The following is a 6,781-nucleotide window of genomic DNA, read 5'->3' on the forward strand; positions in this document are numbered from 1 at the left end:
CCAAGCAAAATTCTGCTTCTTCAAATAAAAAGGTAGTTTCCTTTGACTTCCATTTCTGTCACAGAACTACAAAACTCAAGAATTTTCTATATTTGTTACCCTCATTTAAATAGTACTTGGTGTTTCCTATGGGCAGCTTTAGGACAGGGCTGGTGATCAGAAATAAGCAATGGTTAAAGGACAGAAACATTTTTTTAAATTACCAAGGTGATGTACAGAGGGGTTACAATTACATAAATGAGGTAATCAATACATTTCTTGTTAAACTTGTTACTCCTACCCTCATTTTTCTCCTAATGTCTCTCCCTTCCACCCCACACACAAGTTGTAGGGATCATTTCCAACAAATTGTCTTGTGTATGTTGCATTGGTTCCCCTTATCCGTTCTCTCATCATTCTGTTTTCCTCTTCCCTTCCTAAATTCAAATAAACATATATATAATACCAGGGTACCAAAATCAAACATAGTGACAACAGGGGATAAACCATAGGGGTAGGAACAAAAGAAACAAAAAATCATATAGTACATTAAAACAAAACAACAATAAAGATAAACCACTTGTGTCCACATCTTGTAGTTCATTTTGCTTAGCATCATCTTATATGGCCACATTTATGTAGCTATTGAGCTATTCTGCTCATCTGCTAAGAATATCCTAGACATATACTAACTATTGCAAATAAAGAAAGGATAAGACCTATGTTTCATTTTTTTTATTGTGAAACTACCATACAGAGGAGTTACAATTACATGGGCAAGATAATGAGTTCATTTCTTATCAAGCATTGTTGCCTCCTCCTTTGTTTCCCCGTCCAATCACTTCCGTTCTCATCTCCACCCCCCTCCCCCACCTCCCACCCCCCACTTCCCAACCCCCCCAACGTTGTAAAGTTTGTTTTTCAATATAATGACTTGTACATCTCGTTGCTGCAATGAGTCCAACTGTATCCCTATTAAAACATTTTTTTTTCCTTCCCCTCCATAAATTAAACCAACATAAAACACAGTGAAAGCAGGGGTTATATCGTGGGGGAGGGACATACAAAGCAACAAAGAAATAATCTTATAAATATGTTAGAAACACTCAAATGAAAGAAAAAACATTTGAATACTTACCTTGGGGTACATTTTGCCTAACATCATCGTATCTGACGTTTTCTCCTTGTCTCAGACATGTACTAGTTATAGTAAATAAGGGAAACCATGGGACCTATGTTTCTTTGGGCTTGGCTTTACTTCACTTCATATAATTGTTTGCAAGTCTTTGCATTTTTTAACAAATGGGGCAATGTCATTCATTGTGATGGACACATAAAATTCCATTGTGTATATATACCACATTTTTTTGATCCATTCATCTACTGAGAAGCATCTGGGTTGGCTCCATAGCTTAACTCTGGTAAATAATGCTGCAATAAACATAGTTGTGCTGGTAGCTTCAGTATGGTCTTGTTTGTGACCATTTGGTTAAATGCCCAAAAGTTGGATTGCTGGGTCATAGGGCACCTCTATGTGGAGCATTTTGAGGAACCTCCATAGTGCTTTCCAAAGTGGTTGAACAAGTTTACACTCCCACCAACAATGCATTAATGTCCCCTTCTGTCCACATTCCCTCCAGCATCTGTTGTTATTAGAGTTTTTGATTATAGCCATTCTAACTGGGATGAGGTGATATCTCAATGTTGTTTTGATTTGCATTTCTTTTATGGCTAGAGAGTTTGAGCATTTCTTCATATGTCTATTGGCCATCCTTCTTTCCTCTTCAGAGAAGTTTCTCTTTAAGTCTGTAGCCCACTTATTTATTGGGCAGTTGTTTCTTTGAGGATTTGTTGTTGGGGGATTTAATTTTCTGAGTTCCAAGTATATTTTAGATATAAGACCCTTGTCCGTTGTATGGCTAGTGAAGATCTTCTCATAATCCATTGGTTTTCTATTGATCTTGCTAGCTATGTCCTTTGCCATGAAGAAGTTCTGCAACTCCATGCAATCCCATTTGTCCAACCTTTCTTTGATTTGTTGTGTTTCTGGGTCCTTATTAAGCAAATTTCGGCCTGTGCCAAGGAGAACTAGTGTTTCTCCTATTCCATCCTGTAATGTTTTCAGAGTGTCTGCTTTGATTCGGAGGTCTTTGATACATTTGCAATTGATTCTGGTGCAGGGTGATATATAAGGATCTAGCTTTAGTTTTCTACAAGTAGTTAAGCAAGTTAGCACCGTTTACTGAAGAGGCTGTCTTTATCATTCTAATTTTTTTAGCTCACTTATCAAAGATTAGATGGCTAAAGGTCTTTGGGTTCATTTCTGGGTTTTCAATTCTATTCCATTGTTCCTGAGGTCGGTTCTTGTGCCAGTACCAAGCTGTTTTGATTACTATGGCTTTGTAGTACAGTTTGAAATTTGGTATTGATATTCCTCCAGCACCGTTCTTTCTTTTAAGGATTACTTTTGTTATTTGGGGTCCTTTTTTGTTCCATATGAATTTTTGGATTGCTTCTTCTATTTCCTTGAAGAATGAGGTTGGAATATTGATAGGTATCACATTGAATTTGTAAATAGCCTTGGGAAATTTTGCCATTTTCACGATGTTGATCCTTTCAATCCAGGAGCATGGGAGGTTTTGCCACTATCTAAGTTCTGTTTTGATTTCCTTTTTCAGATTTTTAAAGTTTTCATCATAAAGGTCCTTCACTTCTTTGGTTAAGTTAATTCCTAGGTATTTTATTTTTTGTGGGACTATTACGAATGGAGTTGCTTTTCTAATTTCAGCCACGTTTTTCTCATGATTGACATACAGAAAAGCCAATATTTCAAAATATAGTGTCAATTCTATGTTTGAAAAGGAAGTTGTAAACACTTAAAAAAAAGAACAGTGTTTCAATTAAATCAATATTATGTTTTCGTGGCGTATATGCTGACTGTATTTTGCTTTGTCTTCCCTCCAAACTCAAATATGAATACTTCTCTTTGTCTTCGTAGAGGCTCGATAAGAAGTCCTATGAATATATCTAAAGCAAATGGAACTCTATGCCTCCATCAGAAAGAAAAACATTGCTAGGAAATGGAAAGACTTGAAAAAAATTATATGAAGTGAAGTAAGCTTGGCTCAAAGAAACATAGTTCCCATGGTTTCCCTTATTTGCAATTACTAGTATATGTCTCAGACAAGTAGAAACGGTCAGAGAAGTTGATGTTAGGCGAAATAACCCCAAAATAATGATTCAAATGTGTTTTTCTTTCTTGCGATTGTTTCTAACGTTTTTATAATACGATTTCTTTGTTGCTTTGTATGTCCCTCCCCCACGGTATAACCCCTGTTTTCACTGTATTTGATGTTGGTATAATTTGTGGAGGGGTAAAGAAAAAACAAATAGTTTAAATAGAGATACAGGTAAACCCATTGCAACAATGAGATGTACAAGATGTTATGTCAAAAAACGAACTTTACAACTTTGGCTGGGAGCAAGTGGGGGGGAGAGAGGTAGAGGGGAGAGGGAAGGAGGGGCGATGGGAAGGGATAGAAAGGGGAAACAAAGGAGGAGGCAACAATGCTTGATAAGAAATCTACTCGTTACCTTGCCCATGTAATTGTAACCCCTCTGTACAGTATTTTCACAATAAAAATGAAAAAAATACATCTTGCTAGTATGTATTCTTTTAAAGATCTTATACATATCTTCCCTGTATCATTTGTAGCATCAGACATTACTTAAGGGCACAGAAAAGGCATAGTACTTTACATTAGTAGATCCAGTAGATCCTGAGAAAGTAGGATTTTGAAAGAACCTATAACAACTCACAGCCATATTTTCATGAATACTTTCATGTAGCTAGAACTAGTTTACTAAAATATTCACTTCGAAAATACGTACTAAAATATTCACGAACTCAGCTTTTCTGTTTTATTTCTTGGTATTTCATTTACATATATTTTTTCTCCATTTTTTCTCCATTTATATGGCTTCCCAATCCTTCTCATTCTTCTCTAAAATATTCTTTAATTTATACATTTGTTCTAGTTTTTCTACACTCAGACTGAGCTCTTTACCCTGAGATCTTCACATAACTGACTTTGCCTCAGATAATTGCTTTCTTTAAGTCAAGTGCTTCTCAAGTACTGTATGCCCTAGGTCCCTTTAATACCATTTTGTTCTGCTTTATATATCTTATGACATTTGCAATGAAGTCTATCTGCTTATTTCATTTTTCTTTCCATTTATTGAAGCACTGGGTTTAGGAGATTTGGGGGCACATCTCTTGTTCATTTCTGTAGATGCATCAGATAAGACTCCTCCAGAGATAGACCAAGAATTCCTGCTTATGGATAATGGTCTTTCTGTCTATATCAAAGGCACAATTTTTATGTATCTTCCAAGATTTTGTGCATTATAACTTAGAGTCCTAGAGACTTCTTCAATTTTTTCACACTTAATAACCAAAAAATGTGAAACCATAGATATTAGCAAAATTTGTTTAACACAATGTTTCTGCATCCACTTTCTGGCCATGTATGTTAAGTCAGTTCTAGCCTGAAAGGAACACTGCCTTTGAGTTTCTTATAATTTTAAATCATATACCTGACTTTTTAAATTTTATCAAATGCTACAAACTTGACAAGACATCATATTACTTCATTTGATGGATGATTCTTCAACTCCTTACAGTTGTTCACTTTTGGAACACCGATGGAATTTATCATTTATCATAGACAGCTGCTTATTCTGAGGATATCTGTTTCTCTTCACAAAGTCTGCCCTGGAATTATAACTTCATTCAATTCTCAAACTCATATACTTCTGAAATTCTATTTTGTTTCCATTATCTGGATTTTTCTATTTCTCTCCTCGTGATGATGTCAATGCTCATGTTTCAGTCATAATTAAATAAATACTGTATTATAGTTATTAAAAATTCCTCTACCTAAGTATATGCTACACATTTTGTCATCATATGATCTAATAGTAATTGTATTTTATATATATATATATATATATATATATATATATATATATATATATATATATGCACAGACACATACATATATACCTTTTTCTGTTGGGAGTACAATAGAATTGTGTGGATAATTATTAGTCATCTTCACTTACTCAGAGAAACTCCCACAGACTGAATGAACTACAACACAATTTCATATCCTCAGATAAACCCTGAACATTCAAAATTAAACCTATCAGCAGGGTAAGTTTCTTCTGGACACGATTCAAGAGGATCCAGTTGATCCTGCTCAACTCATTTCTGGTGGTATTCTGATAATCTATTGCATTCTTTGCTTTGTAAAGACAACACCGTGTCATCCGCCTTTCTCCTTAAGTATATACTTTTGCCCAAATATTATTTATATTAAGACATTAGTCCCACTGGATTAGGGGTATTCCATACTTAGGAATGACTTCCTCTTAACTGAATTAGCAGGAGGAGGCAAAAATGCTTGATAAGAAATATACTCATTACCTTGCTCATGTAATTGTAAATCCTCTGTATAATATCTTCACAATAAAAAACTTATTAATTATAAAAAATAAAATAAATCTCAATCATGGGCATTGGCAATTTAGGAATTCCACATAAATATATATGAAACAAGTTAACTAATTCCAGTGGTATTACAGAAGATAGTAATGCAACAAACTACATGTTTATTTTTTCATAAAACTACTTAAAATAGTTTAAGTGACAACAAAGCAGTCTTAAACTAGCAGTATTCTTAGCATAATGTTTTATTCCAGTATGTACCAGTCTATTACTGAAGAAAATGTATTTAGCTCCCCTGATTTATTTGTTTCATAAAAAAGAGTAGGTACGGTTTTTCTTAATTTTTATTTTTATTTCAATTTTTATTTTACTAAGCATATAGTTTCTGCAGTATTCTAAGTTCTTTCCCTTTAGAATACTCTAAGGGCTTATCTTTAATTGAAATACTTTATGGTCAATGGCTTCATAGACTTCCAGTGATTTCCACTATCTACTAGGTTCTTCTTTATGTCCTTTTTGGTGCTAGTACTACGGTTTGAAATAAAAGATTTGTACTATTGTTTGGCTTTTTCCACTCAAGGCTGGTGCCTTACCAAGCATCCAAATTTCCACAACCAGCTATTTGCTAGTTATTGAAGATACGAATTATGAGTACTTGAGGATTTGTCTGCTGGAGCTGGTTTGTACCCTCATCCTTGGTTCTCATCCTCCTTAGTAGTCAAAATTATAGATGAGAGACACCATGACCTGGCAGCTACTTTTTTTTTCCTGTCGTGGGGATTGAACTCTGGGCCTGGGCACTGTCCCTCATCTCTTCAGCTCAAAGGGAGAAATCTATTATTTGAGCCACAGGGCCACTTCGGGTTTTGTGTGGTTAATTGGAGATAAGAGTTTCACAGGTATTCCTGCCAACGCTGGCTTTGAACCGTGATCCTTAGATCTCAGCTTGCTAAGTAGCAAAGGTTATAGGTATGAGCCACACGCACCTGAATAGGTTTAAACTTTTATATTAATTTTTACAGTTTAAAAAATCCTACTAGCAAATCCTAGAACATACCTCTTTGATATTTTGAATAATTATACCTATTTTGTCCTTTATGCTACATCTGAGTTTCTTAATAAAACCTCTTCTTTCATTCAGATGATTTTGTTGATGGCTGAACAATAGGGGCCAGGATATTGAAATCATGCAGCTGTTGATTCACGTAGTCTAGCATACAGTTCTTTTAGTCTAATTTTTATCTATCTCAACTTCCATTCACAAACTCAGTTTTGAAAATGCACATTTTTTTC

The sequence above is a fragment of the Dipodomys merriami genome, unplaced genomic scaffold, assembly GCF_024711535.1.
Source record: "Dipodomys merriami isolate MVZ:Mamm:240054 unplaced genomic scaffold, mDipMer1.0.p SCAF_1991, whole genome shotgun sequence".
NCBI classification, from domain to species: Eukaryota; Metazoa; Chordata; class Mammalia; order Rodentia; family Heteromyidae; genus Dipodomys; species Dipodomys merriami.